The 21,387-nt window shown below is 40.0% G+C and overlaps 2 long non-coding RNA genes across 3 annotated transcripts; both read right to left on the bottom strand.

Annotated features, from left to right (window-relative positions):
- Nucleotides 1-2,816: 2,816 nt before the first annotated feature.
- LOC130745211 (uncharacterized) lies at nucleotides 2,817-4,676 on the bottom strand. 2 transcript variants are annotated; one of them, XR_009021603.1, is made up of 4 exons: nucleotides 4,482-4,676; nucleotides 4,265-4,407; nucleotides 3,092-4,126; nucleotides 2,817-2,882 (listed from the first exon to the last, which is right to left on the bottom strand). It is a non-coding gene; the product is annotated as an uncharacterized LOC130745211 (long non-coding RNA). The 2 variants fall into 2 exon arrangements; XR_009021602.1 differs by having other exon boundaries at nucleotides 2,850-2,873.
- Nucleotides 4,677-14,921: 10,245 nt separating this feature from the next.
- Nucleotides 14,922-15,897, bottom strand: LOC130749788 (uncharacterized). Its single transcript, XR_009023098.1, has 2 exons — nucleotides 15,418-15,897; nucleotides 14,922-15,279 (listed from the first exon to the last, which is right to left on the bottom strand). It is a non-coding gene; the product is annotated as an uncharacterized LOC130749788 (long non-coding RNA).
- Between the last annotated feature and the right edge of the window lie 5,490 nt (nucleotides 15,898-21,387).

The raw sequence follows: 21,387 nt of genomic DNA, 5'->3' as shown, positions 1-21,387 counted from the left end.
TAGGTAGCTCAAGTGCTTTATTTTGAGGGTATATTATTGTATTTGTTGTACATAGCATTCAAGTCGAAGCTGTGTTGGAATTGCTGTGTTTCAGCTGTTTGTACTTGAATTTCTAATTCTGCACTACAAATTTGAACAATACGTGCAATGAACTGTTGATTCATCATTCAACACTATAGTTTGATTGTTTGGACACACTAGTGTGAAATCGAGGATTTTCAAGCTAGTAGCAAAGCTCTAAAGGGATAAGTAATGTTTCTAAGCAACCAAAGCATCTTTCTTTTCAAGACATATGCATAAGAGTATCTTGAGTCATGGAGGTAAAATATTCTGTGACAATTAGATGCCTACTCGTTATCTATATCCAATAGTAGCAATTGTGTTTTGATACTCTGTATATAATAAATATCACATAACATAAGTCATGCAATAAGTTTCTAAAACACAAGTTGGAGACCAAGTTATACCAGTAATGAAAAACAAAAAAGGGATCATCTTGTGAGAGCATGACAGTTAAGTATCGAAAATTTCAATCTCCAATTGGTGTCCATGTCTTGTCCACCAATAATTATAACATTTAGAAGTCACTTGTATAAGATTATAATTGTTATATTCATATTTTATCAATTAACATGACATAATTTTATTAGTGAGACATGAAACGCGCAACGAAGATAGAATATATTAATTCAACAATTAATTATTTTATGTACATGATTCAATGATACAATCAACTAGAAAGATAATTATTGAGGGAGAAGGGGGGGTGCCATTCCATTGTTTGAGAGTTTCAAATTCTTTAAAATCCCAAATTTGAGGGAACTTAAAAACATAACTAGAAGAAGGTTTTGGAGGGGCTTTTAAAACTACCCCAAATCCCTCCCCTCCCCCCCCCCTCCTTTTTAAAATCTCCTCCTAACTTATTCCTCCCCTCTCCTCCAAATCTCAATTCACAAACACAATATAAAATTATGTTTGGTTTTCCATCTATTGGCAAAAAAAAAAATTTTTGAACGAATCCATTGGCAAATTCAATCACATTAAAATGCCAAATTGCTATTCCAATATGACTTATGTGAATGGGGGATGGAGAGTGTTGTAAATGATAATTCAGTTAGTGACAACTAGTCTAATGTTGAAGGACTTATTTACTTTCCATGTTATAAGTTCGAATATATATGTTACTATTGTATATTGTATTGTATATTTAAAATAAAAAGAAGTTAATATGCTGAGGTGGATGTTTTGGTTTCACTTGAGTATTGCAATACATCATGAGTGGATGGCAAGTGGAGTGATATCAAATTCCCTTTATTCTTTTTCTTTTATTTAAGGTTTGATTCACATTGGACTTAAACTTTGTCTAATACAACACGATACAAAAATAGATAGCATCCGCTAAAGTGAAAATAATTATTAGTGGATCCATTTCTTTCCTCCATTGTGTCTCTTTCACTTGAGCCCAACCATTCTTGTTATTCACTAAACAACATTATTATTTAAGTAATTTGGGTTGGTATAACCACGTGTCAACTACGTCAATAACAGTTATTAAGTTTAGAATCTATCTATTTATAATGGCAAATTCTAAGGAGCCACCCCAAAATAGGAGGCAGTGATGCCACTGCTACTTGGCCCAATAGAAATCCGTTTAAGCGTGTGCCATGAGTCAAAGCAACAAGTATTCTAAAATCCCAATTTCAGTCCCTATAGTTTCATGTAATTATCATTAGGTAATTAAGTATTTACTGTAAAACAATTAAATTATAACTGAAAATCAAATCAAAAACCCTAATCCCTCCCTATCTGTTGTGTTCATTTCAATCATCACCTCCGCCCTCCGCCGCTGTGCATCCTTGTGCAACGCCACCCCTTCAGCTTTGATTATTTCCTACGCCCCAATTCTACAACCTAACTGCTTTCACCCTCCCAATCTCGCCCTCTTATATTCCCGAATCCAACGCGCCCGCCGCTCCAATCGCGATGCCCTCGCCCTATTCGCCGGTGGTGGGATTCTCTGCTACGCCTAACATCCGCAGCACCATAAGGACCGAGTGCCACAACGGCACCGGGAATACGGCGTACAGGTACGACAAACTCTGTGATGTCATTGATGGCTCCAATGGTGTTTGCGAGCATGGCCCTAAAAGGTTCATGAGACCCATGTCGCAGGCGAGTTTCTGCTTGCAGACTAGGGGGCACTTCCACTCGGCGGTCAACGTATGAGGCAATCCTCATTGTGTGTATGCTGGTGTTCTTCGAGGGTCTTTCTGCTAAGTCTCAATAATCGTGGCAATTGCCCGAGAACGAGTTTGGGGTTTCTCTGTTTCTCTGTTTCCCACCCCTTCCATTAAGCCAGCTTTTTCTGGGACAAAGCAAAGTATACAACTCCAGGTTTATACTATTATTTTTCTTGAGTTTCTTTTTCATGTTATGTTTTTGTATTGTTTTAGTTGTAGGTGTTCACTCCTTGCCACCATAACATGCTTGATGATGGGGTTGACAATGTATGCACCTTAAACTTCACTAGTACGATTAGAATTTATGTGTTCATGTTAGTGTAAATAAATGATATTGTTGTTACTGATGAGTTAGGTCTTTTTCTTGAATTTCAATTCTGCTTGTTTTTGGCCCCCATGTGAATCGGGTGAAGGCTTGTTTTTACAATTGTTGAATACCCTGTCTCATTGCTTGCTTAATGAAAGTTTAGAAGGAATGATTGCTGGCTTAAAAGACAAATGTTTTGTTATCCAAATACTTGAGGTATAATATGAGTATTAGGGCAGGGAGAGGGAAATGTTGCCTTATGGAGGAGTGCAACAAACATTCTCTCTTCATCAGGTTCATTGGCTCATCATACTCTACTAGTTTTCCTGAAAATACTATCAAACATTTTTCTCTCTTAGAAGAAAATAAATAAAGGATCCAATGTTCTCTCCACTTGTGATACATGAGTGACTTGGAATAAACACCATTTATGCTAATGGAAGCTAGGCATGAAAACAGAAGATTAGTAGGATAAGTGGCATGCCCCAGTATATTGAAAACTTATACTGCTAAGTCAGACAAACTATAATCTATCCACAGTTACCTTGTATACTGGCCAAAAATCTCCTTCACTATCTTGAATCAGCTTCAACTTTCTAAATATCAACAATCATACGTACTGGGGTTTTACAACAGAAGGTAAGTTTATCTTCAAACAAAAAGTTTTATAAGATGAACAATAAGGAGTTTCAGCATACGAGTCAAGATTGATAAGACAATAGAAAAATAAGCAAAGAACTTACGAAGGTGAAGTAACCATTGAAGAAGAATGGCTTGAAGCCAAATTCATGCTCAGTTTAGTAGAGTAAGTAACTATCGACATATGTGAAATGCTTAAATAATGCTAGACAAAGAGAACCATACAGATCCAAGAGCTAGAAGCTAGATGCAGAAGACTTCGTAAAATTGTTGTAAGATAAAATCCCTGAATGAATTTTAATTTCTTCATAGGTCAATTACTACTTGAGATTAATCACAAAAGAAATAATTGAATGGAGTATGAATAATAGAGTATGTGGTGTAAAGGAAATATGTTACATCTTAATTTTGAAGTTCATATCCCACTTAACTCTTTGACGAAGTTCACACAGTTTGTCTTTCCATTTATGTTAAAGGATTACCCTTCAGAAAGCAAACTAATATATACAAACCCAAGCAACCAGCCAATGCAGGGATAAGATAGATATAAGTCATTATAGTCGTTTCTCACAAAACCAGAACTAATTGAACTGAGTTTTCATATAATAAAAATCAAATACACATAAGAAAATTGGGCCAAGCGAGTGAAAATGACCCAGGAGCTTTCAACTTGAGTACATACATGAAAGGAAAATAGAAAATGACAAGAACAAAATCCTACACCACCCAAAAACAAGAAGAACAATTAGGCTCAAATCCAAGGGAATAAATTACTCAGGCAGCCAAGACATTAACTTAAACCACAAACCTTGGACCTCAAGACTCCAAAGATGCTGCCATGGAAGACACATCTCTCTCAATCTCCCCTCCTCTACCCCTTCCATGTGCGCTCATATATGCCGTGGAATCACCACCTCCCACGATCCCTCCTCCTCCAGCGCTGGAATGTGCAAAATAAAGGTGCTCAATGTCTCTTTCAGCAGGACCAGTTCAAAGGATTAGTGGACAACGAAGAAGTACACAGACATGCACAAAAGGTAAAGTGCTTCCATAAAAAATACACTTCAGCTGAACTTACAACAGTATCAGGAGTATCATCTTGCTTGCACAATTGAATGGAACCCCAACCCCAAGTCGTAGAGCTATATCCGTTGCCCACTTGGGAAAGGTTTAACCAGGAACACCAATTTCAGACTCCATAGATCCTTAATCATTTTCAATCTGTACAAAAATACAAGTAGATCAAACCTCCATTGCAGTAAATAATAAAGTCTACAACTACATGATAACATAACTATGTGCTCGCTGCCATGCTTTAGATACGACGATTCCACGGCGGAGCAATTCGGCATGAAGGCGCGCATGTTCAGAGGAGAGGGAAGAACACTATCCTCCGATGAGTTCGCGACGGTTGCCGCGGTTCTTCTTGAAGGTATGAAAAACGGTAGAAAGGGGGGGTTTGAATAACGTTTTCAGAACAAAACTTCCACCTTAAAGATTTTGACAAATCTTTCGAGAACTTAAGTGCTAAAGATAAGAGATAGAAAAGCACACAAGGATTTTATCCTGGTTCACTTGATAAATCACTCAAGCTACTCCAGTCCACCCGTTAAGGTGATTTCTTCCTTCTTAGAATGAAGGCAATCCACTAATCAGGTAAGAGTTACAACTGCACTTGAAACCTACAAGTGACTAACAATTACACTGACTTAGCTCACACTAAGATTCACTCTCTTAGTCTTCTCTAGGATCCGATCAACCTTGATCTCCTAAAGGAACTAAACAAACTGTTTATCAAGGAATTGTTTACAAGAGATTTGCTTCTAAAAAGCTAATAGTAAACACAATGAATTTCAGATGAAAGAAAGCTTAGAATATTTTGAATTTGTCTTGCGCGAGTGTATTACTTCTTCTCTTTCTTAGCCGTTTCTTTCAATCTTCAGCCTCTATATATACTCCAAGGATTAGGGTTGAGCGTTGCATGGGAAATGCTACCGTTGGAGGGCAGTTCTGGAAAATCCAGCTTCTGCTGTGGCTGAGAACTTTAGGTAGGTCGTCAGGAAGGTACACTTGCTTTTGTACTTGGATAGCGACTTGACCTTTTAACCTAGGAGACTTCTGATCAGGGGAATACTTCATATTGGAACTTGTGAAGCCGGTTGATCAGAGTCAGAGGGAAAGCACAGATCCTCTGACCATTGTATCTTCTGATTCTGAACTCAGAGGGAAGAACATGGCCTTCAGAGTTTCTTGCTTCTGGACTTCAGAGTTTCCACTATTCAGCTTCTGGATCTTCAGAGTCTTCTACACCATCAGAACATCTGAACCTTCAGTGTTTCTTGGTTATCAGAACTTCTGGATCTTCAGAGCTTCTAGCGACTGAGTCCACATCAGAGTTTGTATAGCTTCAGAACTTCTGAAGCTTTTCCACTGTTCATACTGAACATGGTGAATGCGAAAGCGTTGCTTGGGTTACCCTTTATACACAGTGCTTCTGATTTGTGTGAGATTGAGTTGAGGTCAGAGCCTGTAAATAGCACACTCAGAAAAACACGTTAGAGTACCACAATTGTTCATATCAAAAGGTTAACTTGTAATCATCAAAACATAGAGTTGTACTACTAGATCAAAACTTGATCTTACAATCTCCCCCTTTTTGATGATGACAAAACTAAGATTTTTGATGAACAATTCTTAAACATTAAACTGAATTCACTCAGAGTTTAGAGATATAGAATAAGACTTATCCTGATGTGAATAGTTTATCTTGCTCATTCTGAATTCAAGTCACTGCTTGATTCTGAGCTTAGCTCCCCCTGAATCTAATACTTGATGAAGACGTTAGTAAAGTCTAGATTCTGAGCTAAAAAATGTAAGAGTTCAGAGTGAAAAGCTTATGACATAGATGAAAAACGAATAATCAGAGCGCATAAGTGATCAGAGTCATGGACAAGGTATCAGAGTCTTGGGTATCAGAGTCAACTTAGAATCACTTCAGAAGAAGTGAAATGTATTCCTTGTATTTGCCCAGTGACACATCTATGGTCATGAAGGTGGAACTCTTAAAATCTCCAAAAGAAAAATAAGTCACACTAACACATCTTACAAATCAAAAACTGGGCTTACTCCCCCTTTTTGTCATAAGCAAAAAGCTTGGGGTGTGAAAAACTTAGCTTGAAGTACAAGGTACTCCCCCTTAGAGAAGGTCTAAGTTTAAAGAAAATGAAAACGAAGTAAGAATCAGAGTTAGGCGAAAATAAATAGAAGAGTTAATGCAAGGGATGAACGTTTACCACCGGTCACGTGAGTAAATAGAAGGGTCAGTTACCAAGAACTTAACCTCGAGAAACTGTAAGAGCATTAACTTTCAGAGAGAAAGTGAAGCCTATAAAAAGCGTTGGAGAGAAAGGTAAGCTTCACACCTCGAATAATTTTCAGTAAAAAAAAAATGGCATCATACAACGTAGCACTAGAAGAGCTGAGGAAGAAGGCCTTTGAAGAGGACTTGTTCCTGAACATCAGGCATCCAGAGGGTGCAACTACCATCGCGGAGCTGACACGGACACTGCTGGAAGAGGACCTGCGTCCAGAGTTGGAGAGAGACCTGAAGGAATTTCTTGCCTTCGTGGAGGAGGTGCAAGAACTCAGCCGGCTTGAACTCAAGCTGCTGGAAGAGAAAGAGAGTTTGGAAGAGAAGCTCAAGACTTCAGAAGAGATTCTGGAGAGGGATGAGCTAAATGTTAGGCTCAACAACATCCAGCATGGACTGGATCGTCTGGAGAAGGATAGGTCAGAGCAGCGCCAGGAGTGCAGAAGAATGAGGAGAGATCCTCCATTCTAGATTATATGATGTAAAGAAATATGATGTAAACACAAAACAAGTTATGAATAAAACGAGTTTAGCAAACATATGTGACACAAAGATATATATATATATATGCATATAGAATCACAAACGAACAAATTAAAATAAGTAAATAAAAAAGAAACAGAGTTTAATCAAAAGGAAAACAAGGTTAACGAAAGAAGAAAAAGAAGAGATCCTAAAACTAAGGTTTGTCAGTGCGTCGCAGAAGTTCCATCATCATTTGCTTCATCTCAATCAGCATGGATTCATGAGTGTCAAGACGTTGTTCCATGATGTCGAGTCTGGATGAGCTTGTCTGAGTAGAGCTGGAAGGAACATTCTGAGCAGCTTGAGGATCTAGAATGGAAGCAGAAGCAGCAGGAGTAAACACAACTGGTGCAAGTCGCTCTGCCTCAGCCTCAGCTTCAAGACGCTCTGCCTCAAGTCTGGCTTGTTCAGCCTGAGCTGCTGCTTGACGTGCAGCTTCTTCTTCTTGTTCTTTCTTTCTCTTGGCTTCTTCAATAGCTTCAAGAAGCTTATTTCTCTGTTCTAGTTCATGAAGAGCCACCCTTCTAGCAAACCTTTACTTTGCAGCCTCAATGCTCTGACTGCCCTCTGCATGCAGGAGCTGCATCATAATCGGAACTTGAGCCACTAGCCAAGTGCTCAGATTGTTCCACTCATCAGCCACATGTTCAGCATTCTCACTGAGATCAGTCTGACCGTGCACATTGCGGAGCCTCAAGGAGGCTTCATGATAGAAGATATTGATGCACTCAGAGAGAGATGTGGGTTGAAGGTGAGTATAGGGAATTATGGAGAGGTTGGGTGCAGGAGAGGCTGGGTGATTGCTGCTATGAGCTTCAGAGGCACCTTGTGGAGAACCAATGTTAATCATGGGAGCATTGGGTTCAGAGGTTCCACGGTGAGGGTCTGAAGTTTCAACCAGAGGGTGAGGTGATCTAACCGAGGATTGGTTAGACACTGATTGTTCGGGTTCAGGGTCTGGTTGAATGGGCTCTTGTTGGTCAGGGACAGGGTGAGCTTGTTGAACTAAGGGGTCTGCCTCTTGGATAGGATTGGCCAAGATAGGTTCATCTGGGTCAACTAGACGTTCAGGTCTAGGGCCAGGATATCTCCTAGGGCTTGGACAGGTAAGGTAATACTCTTCCAAGGCAGACACCTTCTCTTTTCTAACCTCCATGAATTTTCTAATTGATTCAGAGTTATTGGAGGGAGAAGAATCAACAACATTGATTGGGAAGGATACAGGTGTAAAAGTTGTTGAAGAGTCTGTATCCGTGGTTCTGGCAGCAGGACGTGCTGATGCTCTGGGAGCAGAGTGATCAGACGTTCTGGGTTGTGGTTCTGTTTGGTTGGGCTCGGGTTGGTCATGGATGATGGGTTCAGAAGATAATGGGTCGTATGGAATGGTAAGGAGAGAGGTTGGATCTTCTGACCTAGAGGTTGGGTTCTGAAGCAAATTCCAGAGAGGTGCTTCAGTAGGGGAAGGTTGAAAGAAGGAGGATCGTGGGGAATGTGGTGGAGTGGTGGTTTGTGCGGCTGGCTGGGATTCAGGAATAGGAGTGAGGGGATTTGAGGAGTGTTGAAGCAAGGCAGAAATAGGAAGTGCATCAAATAAATTCAAATCATCATCAGAAGCAAGTGCAGGCTTACTTGAATGTGCTGATGATCGAGTCACTCTGACAGGAGGTTCAGTCCTTCTGACCACTGCAGCAGCTGGTTCCACCCGAGTAGGCTTCACCACGATTCTGACCTTCTTCTGCTTCTTCTTAGGAGGACCATCCTCACTATCATCACCATCATCATCATCAGGCTTTCTCTTTGTCTTCTTGACCAGAGGGACATCAGAGTCCTCAGAAGATTCGTCCAGAACCATCTTCCTCTGAGCTTTCTTCTTGGGAGGAGAAGGAAATTCTGGAGCTGGTGGCAGTCTGCTGACGAAATCATCAAGGTCAATTTCGAATCCTTGAGCCCTTAGATCTTCAACATAGCATCTGATGGCGTCAGGATTGTCTGCTTGAGTCCACAGAGGGTAGTCATTCAGAGGCATTCTTCTTCCTCTGATCTCAGAAGATGTGTCTTCATGAGCAGGAGCAATCTTCTTCTGGATCAAACCCATCTTCTTCAGAGAATTTGCAGTGAAGACATCACTGACAATTGTGCTCAAATCCTCTGTGCAACCAGCATTGATCAAATCTTGCACCAAGTTGCTTTCAATTAGAAAGTCTGAGAGCAGCCTCCCAAAAGGGATATATTTGATTGCAGACTTGATGGAGGCGGTGGTGCGAGACTTCCGGATGCATTCCTTCAAGTAAGAGAACAGGAAGTAGGGAAGGCAGATCTTCTCCAGATTTTGGATGAAAAATAACATCGCCTTCTGGTTGAAGTTGATGTAGTCTGGGGAACTGCCCTTCGGTCTCTGATTGATGCAGTTGAGCATGATCTTGTGCCAGATCCTGAGTTTGGGGTGAAGATCCATCACCTTGTAACTCGTCTTGCCCGGTTTGAAGGTGGTGTACAGAGCCTGATTTACTATGTCCTTGGTGCTGGGTTTCAGCTTCGATTCCGTCAGTTGGAACCGATACCCATAAGCAGTTTCTGCACCTAGCAGATTCACGAATGACTTCTCCGTGATGATGATCTTCCTGCCAAGAATATGAGATACCACTAGAGTATCATCGCAGTCGGCGTGCATCCAGAATTCCTTTACCAGCTTCTCATACACCGGTCCTCGAAGTCGGTTGAAGTAGTTTCCCCAACCTTGAGCTTGGACTTCAGGACGAAGATCAAACCCATTTGCAGCCAAGTTGTCGAGGTTGAATCTCCATTCTGCCAGGACTTGGAGTTCCTCAGGAGGATAAACACAGTGAATGGCACAGCCCCGTTCTGCAATTGGAACAAACTGCTCTTGAGCTTGAACTTGTTCTTGTGCCGGGTTCTCAGAGCCCCTTTGACCCGTTGCCAAACTGACTACCATGTGAGGGAACTGAGGTGCATCTGCAGTAGATCTTCTGGTTTGTCTCACCATCTTGAAGAGGTTGAAGGTTTGAGGTAGAAGATGAAGTTTGAAAGATGAAGAGAGATCGAGAGAGAAATCGAGAGGAGCGGTTTTTGAAAAGCAGAGAGAGCGAGAGTGAAAACCGGAAGTGAACGAGAACGTGTGTGTATAGTGGGTTTTATCAAATAACCGTTGTTGATTCAAAAAGCACTTTAAGATCAACGGTTGAAAATTAAAGATAGATAGTAACAGTAAAATACACAATCACACACAGGAGATAAGCATATCTACACGCAATCATAACAGACTGTCACACGGGCACAAGGAATTATGCATCAGAAATTCTGACACACGTGTTGTTGTCTCAGCTTCAGAGTCAGTACCAGTGGGCACACACACTCTGATTGAGTTACCTTCTGGACTAGACATCTTCTGATCAAGAAGTATCATAGTCAGAGGTTCTGATCCATCTTCACTCTGGACAAAAGTCCATGTTTAGATTTTTCAGAATAAAATTAAATCTATCCTCTGCTAAGGGCTTTGTAAAGATATCTGTCCATTGATGGTCAGTATCAACAAACTTCAGAAGAAGTACGCCCTTCTGTACATAATCTCTAATAAAGTGATACTTTACCTCAATGTGCTTTGCCCTTGAATGCAAGATAGGATTCTTACTCAATGAGATTGCAGCAGTGTTATCACAATAGATTGGGATATTGCTCTCAAGGATCTGATAATCCTCCAGCTGATGTTTCATCCAGAGCATCTGAGTGCTGCATATTGCTGCTGAGATATATTCTGCCTCTGCAGTTGATAGTGCAATGGTTGATTGCCTCTTGCTTGCCCATGAGACTAGATTGCTTCCCAGAAATTGACAATTTCCAGAAGTACTTTTTCTCTCTGTTCTATCTCCAGCATAATCAGCATCACAATAACCTGAAAGCTTATACTCTGATGTTTTCTTATACATCAAGCCAAGGTTAGTGGTGCCTTTCAGATACCTTAGGATCCTCTTAACAGCAGTTAAGTGGGTTTCCCTTGGATCTGATTGGAAATGAGCACATAAGTGAACACTAAATAATATGTCTGGCCTAGATGCAGTTAAGTATAGAAGTGAACCTATCATTCCACGATAGAGCTTCTGACATACTTTACCACTTTTATCTTCTTTCTCCGAAATGCATGTAGGATGCATTGGAGTCTTGGCCACTGTAGATTCCAGCATATTGAACTTCTTCAGAAGTTCTTTAGTGTACTTGCTCTGATGGATATATGTTCCTTCTGGTGTTTGATCAACTTGTATTCCCAGAAAGTACTTTAATTCTCCCATCATACTCATCTCAAATTCAGCCTGCATCATCTCAGAAAATTCTTTGCATAGAGATTGATTAGCAGAACCAAATATAATATCATCAACATAAATTTGCACAATTAAGATATCATCTTTATAAGTCTTGCAAAAAAGAGTTGTATCTACTTTACCCCTTACAAACTCATTCTCCAGAAGGAATGAGCTAAGTCTCTCATACCATGCTCTGGGAGCTTGCTTCAGACCGTAGAGTGATTTCTTCAATTTGAACACATGGTCTGGTTTCTTTTCATCTTCAAAACCTGGGGGTTGATGAACATAGACTTCCTCTGAGATATAACCATTTAGGAAGGCACTCTTTACGTCCATCTGATGTAGAACTATGTTGTGATTTACTGAGAAGGAGATCAACAGTCTGATTGCCTCCAGTCTTGCTACCGGAGCAAATGTTTCAGTGTAGTCTATTCCTTCCTGCTGGTTGTAGCCTTGAGCAACTAGCCTTGCCTTGTTTCTGACTACATCTCCTTTCTCATTTAGCTTGTTTCTGAATACCCATTTCGTTCCAATAACATGGACATTCTCAGGCTTCTTCACTAAGCTCCAAACATCGTTCTTGGAGAATTGATTTAATTCTTCTTCCATGGCCAGAATCCAATCCTTGTCCTGAAGAGCTTCATCTATGGACTTGGGTTCAATTAAGGACACCAATCCTTTCAAACTCAGCAAGGTCTCTTCAGAGGGTCTGAAGGCAGATCTGGTTCTGACTGGTTCATCTTTGTTGCCCAGAATCAATTCCTTAGGGTGAGCTGCAGTGATTCTGCTCTTCTTCAGAGTTTGTGAGTTAGAGGGACCAGCTTCTTCCTCTGGTTCATCTTCCTCTGGCTCAACTTCCTCTGGAGCTTTGCCTTTGTCAGAAACATTAATGCTTAAATCTGCAAACTTTTCAACTAGCTTTGACTGGTCAGAGTCAAGCTTATCATCAAATCTAACATGAATAGATTCTTCAATAGTCTTGGCATCAGTATTATAAAATCTAAAACCTTTAGATCTATCAGAATAACCAAGTAATAGACACTTAGAAGACTTAGCATCAAATTTATGCAATCTATCCTTAGTATTGAGAACATAACAAACACAGCCAAAAGGATGAAAATAAGAAATGTTGGGTTTTATGTTCTTCCACAATTCATAAGGAGTCTTATTCAGAATTGGTCTCACAGAGATTTTGTTCTGAATGTAACATGCTGTATTTACTGCCTCTGCCCAAAAGTGCTTAGCCATGCCAGTTTCTTGGAGCATGGTTCTAGCCATCTCCTGAAGAGTTCTGTTCTTCCTCTCAACAACACCATTTTGTTGAGGAGTTCTGGGACAAGAGAAATCATGTGCAATTCCATAGGAATCAAACAGACTCTCAAACTTGTCATTCTCAAACTCTCCACCATGGTCACTTCTGACACGCACAATCCTACAAGCCTTCTCGTTTTGCACTTGAGCAATGAAGGTAGAGAACACAGCATGAGACTCATCCTTGCGGGTTAGAAACTTTACCCATGTCCAGCGGCTATAGTCATCAACGATAACCATCCCATATCTCTTGCCACCTATAGACTCAGTTTTCACTGGTCCAAAAAGGTCGATATGCAGAAGTTCTAACGGCCTTGAGGTTGAGACAACATTCTTTGCCTTGAAAGGTACTTTTGTGAATTTGCCTTTCTGACATGCTTCACAAAGAGCGTCTGAAGCGAACTTCAGATTGGGTAAGCCCCTGACAAGGTTTAGCTTGCTCAGCTGAGAAATCTTTCTCATACTGGCATGCCCTAACCGTCTATGCCATACCCACTGCTCTTCATTAACAGACAGAAGGCACTTCACATTCTGAGCCTCCAACTCAGATAATCTGATCTTATAAATGTTGTTCTTCCTCTTGCTGTTAAACAGAACAGAGCCATCGATCTGACTTACAGCTCGGCAGGACTTTTGATTGAATATAACATCATAACCCTTGTCAGCTAATTGACTTATAGACAATAAGTTATGTGTTAAGCCGTCTACCAATAAAACATTATCAATGCATGGACTACTATTTACACAAATAGTGCCAGTACCAATAATTTTACCCTTTTCATTTCCTCCGAAGCCAACTTCGCCTCCAGGCTTAAGTTTCAGCTCTCGGAACATACGCTTTTCTCCCGTCATGTGACGCGAGCATCCACTGTCCAGATACCATGATTGGTGTTTCAGTGGAGCTATCAAGGATATCTCATTTTCATCGTCTGAGTTAGGATCTCCTTCTGATTCTGAGTCAGAGTCAACAGCTTCCTTTGACTCTGCTTCCTTGTCTTTGACAATTGCCATGAGTCCTTGGACTTCACCATCAGAGTCAACATCCTCTGACTCTGATTCATCAAATGTCACCATCAGACTCTTCTTCGTCTTGAAGTGCTTCTTTGGCTTCTTGTCTTTCTTCAACTTTGGACAATCACTTTTGTAGTGCCCAGATTCTTTGCACTCAAAACATGTGACTTCCTTGATTGAAGACTTCTTCTGGCCTGAGGACTCATACTTTCCTTTTTCCTTTCCAGAGCCTTTGAACTTGCTCTGCCTGTGCTTCCAGATGCGGTTAAGTCTCTTGGAGATCAGAGTCAGCTCATCTTCATCAGAATCTTCTGATGCTTCTTCAGATTCTTCTTCTTCAGCTTGAAGAGCCTTTGACTTCTCAACCTTAGCCTTTTCAGATTTGGATTTCAAGGCTATGGACTTTTTCCTCAGATCTTGCATCTCTGAGCGTTTCAGCTCATGGCATTTCAAAATGCTGATGAGTTCTTCTAAACTCATATTCTCAACGTCTCTCGTGAGCTCTATTGAAGTCACCAAAGGCATCCAACTTTCAGGAAGACACCTGATGACCCTTATGACATGATCTTTTGTTGTGTAGCTCTTGTAGAGAGGTCGTATGCCAGCGACAAGCAATTGAAATCTGGAGAACATTTCTTCAATGGACTCATTTGGCTCCATGATGAAGGATTCATACTTTTGGATCAAAGACAATGCCTTTGATTCTTTGACTTTCTTGTTTCCTTCATGAGACATCTTTAGAGATTCAAAAATGCCTTTAGCAAACTCACGATCTGTAATCTTCTGGTACTCCTCATAGGAAATAGCACTTAGAAGAATTTCTCTTGCTTTGTGATGTTGTGAGTACAGCTTCTTTTGATCTGCAGTCATCTCTGACCTTGGAATCTTCTTGCCATCTGCATCAACTGGACGCTCATAGCCATCAACTGGACGGTCAATTACTACTTGAGATTAATCACAAAAGAAATAATTGAATGGAGTATGAATAATAGAGTATGTGGTGTAAAGGAAATATGTTACATCTTAATTTTGAAGTTCATATCCCACTTAACTCTTTGACGAAGTTCACACAGTTTGTCTTTCCATTTATGTTAAAGGATTACCCTTCAGAAAGCAAACTAATATATACAAACCCAAGCAACCAGGCAATGCAGGGATAAGATAGATATAAGTATTATAGTCGTTTCTCACAAAACCAGAACTAATTGAACTGAGTTTTCATATAATAAAAATCAAATACACATAAGAAAATTGGGCCAAGCGAGTGAAAATGACCCAGGAGCTTTCAACTTGAGTACATACATGAAAGGAAAATAGAAAATGACAAGAACAAAATCCTACACCACCCAAAAACAAGAAGAACAATTAGGCTCAAATCCAAGGGAATAAATTACTCAGGCAGCCAAGACATTAACTTAAACCACAAACCTTGGACCTCAAGACTCCAAAGATGCTGCCATGGAAGACACATCTCTCTCAATCTCCCCTCCTCTACCCCTTCCATGTGCGCTCATATATGCCGTGGAATCACCACCTCCCACGATCCCTCCTCCTCCAGCGCTGGAATGTGCAAAATAAAGGTGCTCAATGTCTCTTTCAGCAGGACCAGTTCAAAGGATTAGTGGACAACGAAGAAGTACACAGACATGCACAAAAGGTAAAGTGCTTCCATAAAAAATACACTTCAGCTGAACTTACAACAGTATCAGGAGTATCATCTTGCTTGCACAATTGAATGGAACCCCAACCCCAAGTCGTAGAGCTATATCTGTTGCCCACTTGGGAAAGGTTTAACCAGGAACACCAATTTCAGACTCCATAGATCCTTAATCATTTTCAATCTGTACAAAAATACAAGTAGATCAAATCTCCATTGCAGTAAATAATAAAGTCTACAACTACATGATAACATAACTATGTGCTCGCTGCCATGCTTTAGATACGACGATTCCACGGCGAGGCAATTCGGCATGAAGGCGCGCATGTTCAGAGGAGAGGGAAGAACACTATCCTCCGATGAGTTCGCGACGGTTGCCGCGGTTCTTCTTGAAGGTATGAAAAACGGTAGAAAGGGGGGTTTGAATAACGTTTTCAGAACAAAACTTCCACCTTAAAGATTTTGACAAATCTTTCGAGAACTTAAGTGCTAAAGATAAGAGATAGAAAAGCACACAAGGATTTTATCCTGGTTCACTTGATAAATCACTCAAGCTACTCCAGTCCACCCGTTAAGGTGATTTCTTCCTTCTTAGAATGAAGGCAATCCACTAATCAGGTAAGAGTTACAACTGCACTTGAAACCTACAAGTGACTAACAATTACACTGACTTAGCTCACACTAAGATTCACTCTCTTAGTCTTCTCTAGGATCCGATCAACCTTGATCTCCTAAAGGAACTAAACAAACTGTTTATCAAAGAATTGTTTACAAGAGATTTGCTTCTAAAAAGCTAATAGTAAACACAATGAATTTCAGATGAAAGAAAGCTTAGAATATTTTGAATATGTCTTGCGCGTGTGTATTATTTTCTAGCCACTTCTTTCAATCTTCAGCCTCTATATATACTCCAAGGATTAGGGTTGAGCGTTGCATGGGAAATGCTACCGTTGGAGGGCAGTTCTGGAAAATCCAGCTTCTGCTGTGGCTGAGAACGTTAGGTAGGTCGTCAGGAAGGTACACTTGCTTTTGTACTTGGATAGCGACTTGACCTTTTAACCTAGGAGACTTCTGATCAGGGGAATACTTCATATTGGAACTTGTGAAGCCGGTTGATCAGAGTCAGAGGGAAAGCACAGATCCTCTGACCATTGTATCTTCTGATTCTGAACTCAGAGGGAAGAACATGGCCTTCAGAGTTTCTTGCTTCTGGACTTCAGAGTTTCCACTATTCAGCTTCTGGATCTTCAGAGTCTTCTACACCATCAGAACATCTGAACCTTCAGTGTTTCTTGGTTATCAGAACTTCTGGATCTTCAGAGCTTCTAGCGACTGAGTCCACATCAGAGTTTGTATAGCTTCAGAACTTCTGAAGCTTTTCCACTGTTCATACTGAACATGGTGAATGCGAAAGCGTTGCTTGGGTTACCCTTTATACACAGTGCTTCTGATTTGTGTGAGATTGAGTTGAGGTCAGAGCCTGTAAATTGCACACTCAGAAAAACACGTTAGAGTACCACAATTGTTCATATCAAAAGATTAACTTGTAATCATCAAAACATAGAGTTGTACTACTAGATCAAAACTTGATCTTACACTTCTAAGCATCACCGAGGTATCATCGTCACCGCCGTTCACTGCCGTCGCCGCAAGGGTGTCGATATGCAATGTCATGGGTACCACCACCGGTGACACGAGCGATAAGGGAGACAGCACGACCAGTTCCTCAAGACTCGGCGGATGACTGGTGGCCGGCGCGGCGGTAGACGGCGTAAGGCTGGCGGCTGTTTTGGGAGATGGCCGAATGGACGAAATTTACGATGTTAGGAGAGGGAGTGAGAACTAGGGTTTCTAGTTGCTATGCCTCTGACAGTGCATTTGTAGGTTGGAACAAGTTGAAAAGAGTATTTTTACCCACAGCCAAAAACGATAGTAAAATCAGTGCCTGAATCTGAAAAACATGAGAGGGAAAGTTGAAAATTTGAGCGCCTAAAACCATATTGGAAGGGAAACAAATTTCAAAATTTTGGAGGAAGGGGATTAAAATCCCTCCTCACTCAATTTTTACTTCCCTCCAAATGTAGGTGAATTGAGAGGGAAATAATTTTTAATTTTAGCATTCTAAATATTTCTTACTTTCATAATAAGGTGACCCCTAATGTGCACCACTTTTAAAGTGGTGTAATTTTACACCACTTTTTTTAACTTGCTATAACAGGTTAACACATTTTTTTTAAACAAATTTAATATATAACAAATTTTTAAAGATACTTTTTTTTAAAAATAATAATGTGTTAACCTGCTATAACCGATCAAGTAAGTGGTGTAAAATTACACTACTCTAAAAGTTGTGCATATTAGGGGAACCCTTATAATTAATCAATTTAAATTTGGTTGAACCCGATTCAACCTGGTTGAACTATTGACTCATTGACCTAGTACCCAAACTAAGTCGATGAATGGTTTGAGTTTTATAACACTGCTTATCTACATTTTTTTAATTTTTCATATATCTTGATAGTAACTTTTATATAATTAATTATTACTAGTACACCTACCACATAAGTTCCAAGTGAACCACATTGACATTTTTTTTTCATAGAAAAATGAAAGTAAAAAACAAAATAATTTTAAGATAACAACAACTTTTATGTGTGTGTATACATGTATTGAGATCTTATTTATTTTGTCCCCCTCAATTTCTGTGTCATGGTTCCGCCACTATGTGTGTTGGGGTGAGGAGAGATTGGGAGTGAGGAAGAGAAAGAGTGAGAGAGGGACAAGCCTATAAAAAGCGTAGCAAAGGTCACATCATTCCTACATGATTGGAGCCCTTATTTGGGGTTGACATAGAGCATTTAGAGTGTCAGTACGAAATTTGCGGAGCTCTTTGATAGTGTTGACTTGGAACAATTAAAGTGTCGGCATGGAATGGGTGAAGCTTTTAGATAAGTTTTAGTTAAAGTACTTAGAGAATTGTCTGAGAATAAGTAGAGCTCGTAGTTAAGGTTGATTTCAAGTGGGTGTTAGTGGGGAATGAGTTGAGCTCTTAGCTAGGTTTGAAATTGTGCACTTAGAGGGTTCGTTGAGAATGAATTAAGCTCTTTGATAGGGTTGACTTTGAACACTTAGAATGTCGGCAGGGAACGAGTGAAACTCTTGTACATGATTTACTTGGGGTACTTAGAGAGTCGTCCGAGAATAAGTATAACTCATGTATTGTTAGAGTTGACAAGAAGCCCTTAGAGTGCTAGTGAGGGATGAGTTGAGCTTTTAGTTAAGGTTGACATTGTGTAATTAGAGTGTCGGGGGAAAATGAGTTGAGCTCTTAGTTAGGGTTGATGGGAGTACTTAGGGTGTTAGTGGGGAATGAGTTAAGCTCTTATATTAGGCTGGCATGAAGTATTTAGAGTGTCGATAATGAAGGAGTGGAGCTCTTAGATGGGATTGACCTCGAGCAGTTAATGTGTTGGTTGGAAATGAATGGTGCTCTTAGTTAAGGTTGACATAAAGTGCATAGAGAATCAACAAAGAATAAGTATAGCTCTTAGGTAGGGTTTAACTGGAATACTTAGGGTATTAGTCGGGAATTAGTGGGTCCACTCAGTAATTTCCCACTAACATCCTAAGGATTTTAAGCCAATCTTAACTCTACTTATTCTTTGCCGACTCTCTAAGTAAGCCATGTCAACCCTATTTAAAAATTTCACTCATTCTCCGTTGATACACTAAGTGCTCCAGGTCAACATTATCTAAGAGCTCCATTCATTCATTGTTGACCCTCTTAGTGCTCCATGTCAACTCTAACTACGAGTTCTACTCATTGACACCCTAAGCACTCTATATTTCAGATTAACCCTAACTAAGATTTCTACTTATTCGTTTGCCCATTTTCTATTTCCATTTTTTAAAATAAAATTAAGGCAAAAAAACATGTTTAGTATTACTAATTTAGTGGTGACAATGATGGTTAGAGGTTGAAGGTATGAAAAACGGTAGAAAGGGGGGGTTTGAATAACGTTTTCAGTACAAAACTACCACCTTAAAGATTTTAACAAATCTTTTCGAGAACTAAGTGCAAAAGATAGAGATAGAAAAGCACACAAGGATTTTATCCTGGTTCACTTGATAAATCACTCAAGCTACTCCAGTCCACCCGTTAAGGTGATTTCTTCCTTCTTAGAATGAAGGCAATCCACTAATCAGGTAAGAGTTACAACTGCACTTGAAACCTACAAGTGACTAACAATTACACTGACTTAGCTCACACTAAGATTCACTCTCTTAGTCTTCTCTAGGATCCGATCAACCTTGATCTCCTAAAGGAAAATCAAACAACTGTTTGAGGTTGGTGTTTACAAGGGTTTGCTTCTGAATAAGCTGAGTGTAAACTAAAATAAATTACAAGATGAAAGAAAGCTTAGAATATATCTTGCGCGTGTGTATTGCTTCTTGTATATTTTTTTCTTCTAGCCGCTTCTTTCAATCTTCAGCCTCTATATATACTCCAAGGATTAGGGTTGAGCGTTGCATGGAAATGCTACCGTTGGAGGGCAGTTCTGGAAAATCCAGCTTCTGCTGTGGCTGAGAACGTTAGGTAGGTCGTCAGGAAGGTACACTTGCTTTTGTACTTGGATAGCGACTTGACCTTTTAACCTAGGAGACTTCTGATCAGAGGAATACTTCATATTGGAACTTGTGAAGCCGGTTGATCAGAGTCAGAGGGATAGCACAGATCCTCTGACCATTGTATCTTCTGATTCTGAACTCAGAGGGAAGAACATGGCCTTCAGAGTTTCTTGCTTCTGGACTTCAGAGTTTCCACTATTCAGCTTCTGGATCTTCAGAGTCTTCTACACCATCGGAACATCTGAACCTTCAGTGTTTCTTGGTTGTCAGAACTTCTGGATCATCAGAGCTTCTAGCGACTGAGTCCTCATCAGAGTTTGTATAGCTTCAGATCTTCTGAAGCTTTTCCACTGTTCATACTGAACATGGTGAATGCGAAAGCGTTGCTTGGGTTACCCTTTATACACAGTGCTTCTGATTTGTGTGAAATTGAGTCAGGGTCAGAGCCTGTAAATAGCACACTCAGAAAAACACGTTAGAGTACCACAATTGTTCATATCAAAAGGTTAACTTGTAATCATCAAAACATAGAGTTGTACTACTAGATCAAAACTTGATCTTACAATCTCCCCCTTTTTGATGATGACAAAACTAAGATTTTTGATGAACAATTCTTAAACATTAAACTGAATTCACTCAGAGTTTAGAGATATAGAATAAGACTTATCCTGATGTGAATAGTTTATCTTGCTCATTCTGAATTCAAGTTACTGCTTGATTCTGAGCTTAGCTCCCCCTGAATCTAATACTTGATGAAAACGTTAGTAAAGTCTAGATTCTGAGCTAAATCATATAAGAGTTCAGAGTGAAAAGCTTATGACATAGATGAAAAACGAATAATCAGAGCGCATAAGTGATCAGAGTCATGGACAAGGTATCAGAGTCTTGGGTATCAGAGTCAACTTAGAATCACTTCAGAAGAAGTGAAATGTTTTCCTTGTATTTGCCCAGTGACACATCTATGGTCATGAAGGTGGAACTCTTAAAATCTCCAAAAGAAAAATAAGTCACACTAACACATCTTACACATCAAAAACTGGGTTTACTCCCCCTTTTTGTCATAAGCAAAAAGCTTGGGGTGTGAAAAACTTAGCTTGAAGTACAAGGTACTTCCCCCTTAGAGAAGGTCTAAGTTGAAAGAAAATGAAGACGATGTAAGAATCAGAGTGAGGCGATAATAAATAGAAGAGTTAATGCAAGGGATGAACGTTTACCACCGGTCAAGTGAGGAAATAGAAGGGTCAGTTACCAAGTACTTAACCTCGAGAAACTGTAAGAGCATTAACTTTCAGAGAGAAAGTGAAGCCTATAAAAACGTTGGAGAGAAAGGTAAGCTTCACACCTCGAATAATATTCAGAAAAAAATGGCATCATACAGAATG

The sequence above is a fragment of the Lotus japonicus genome, chromosome 3, assembly GCF_012489685.1.
Source record: "Lotus japonicus ecotype B-129 chromosome 3, LjGifu_v1.2".
NCBI classification, from domain to species: domain Eukaryota; kingdom Viridiplantae; phylum Streptophyta; class Magnoliopsida; order Fabales; family Fabaceae; genus Lotus; species Lotus japonicus.
This window is presented reverse-complemented; position numbering and strand designations above follow the sequence as displayed.